The following is an 810-nucleotide window of genomic DNA, read 5'->3' as shown; positions in this document are numbered from 1 at the left end:
GGACAAGGGCCCTGGTGGGGCTCAGTGTAGGGGGATAGGAGGGGAGAGGAGGAAGGGGGTGGGAGGGAGAAACACGAAGTTGGGTCTTTACGTGATCCGTTTTTTAATTGTTTCGTTTTTTATTAACATCTACAGCAGTGGAAGGTTTCGGCCATTCTTAAGTGTGCAGCTGTGTACATGCTGTGTGGCCATCCCATCATCCCTGCCCAGGAGGTGGCCGTTTCCCCACGTGCACCTGTCCCCCTCAATACCAACACCTCCCCCCACCCCTCACCCTTCTGTTTGTCTCGGAATTTGGCCACGGAGCTCTCCAGGTCCCTCTACTTTGTAGCGTGCATCAATTTCCCTCCGTTTTAAGGCTGAATAATACTCCATCTTCCGTATCAACCACAATGCATGTTCACTTTGGAAGGCAGTTTCAGGTTACAGGAACACTGAGCAGCTGGTGGAGAACCCCCGGCCCCACTTTCCTTGTTAGCTTCTTGCCTGGCTGCATGTTTCTGCTGCAGTGAGGAGTCAGCGTGGAGACAAAGCTCCGGAGATTACGTTAGGGCTTGCTCTCGGTGCCGACATCCTGGGGACTCCACCCAACGCAGGATCCCACGTGTCACCCAGGATGGTTTCCCTGCCCTGGATCCCCCACCCCCTGTGACAGATCTCCCTCCCTTCCCAGCCCCTGGCCACTGCTTCTGCTGTTTTTATGGCTTTCCTCTTCCCAGAAGATCAGGCAGTTGGAACCCTATGGAGGAACACTGCCTTTTTTATTTTTTTTATTTTTATTTTTTTACTTTATAAAGTTTCATATTTTTT

Source organism: Suricata suricatta, chromosome 14 (assembly GCF_006229205.1).
Source record: "Suricata suricatta isolate VVHF042 chromosome 14, meerkat_22Aug2017_6uvM2_HiC, whole genome shotgun sequence".
NCBI classification, from domain to species: Eukaryota; Metazoa; Chordata; class Mammalia; order Carnivora; family Herpestidae; genus Suricata; species Suricata suricatta.
Note: the sequence above shows the minus strand (reverse complement) of the source record.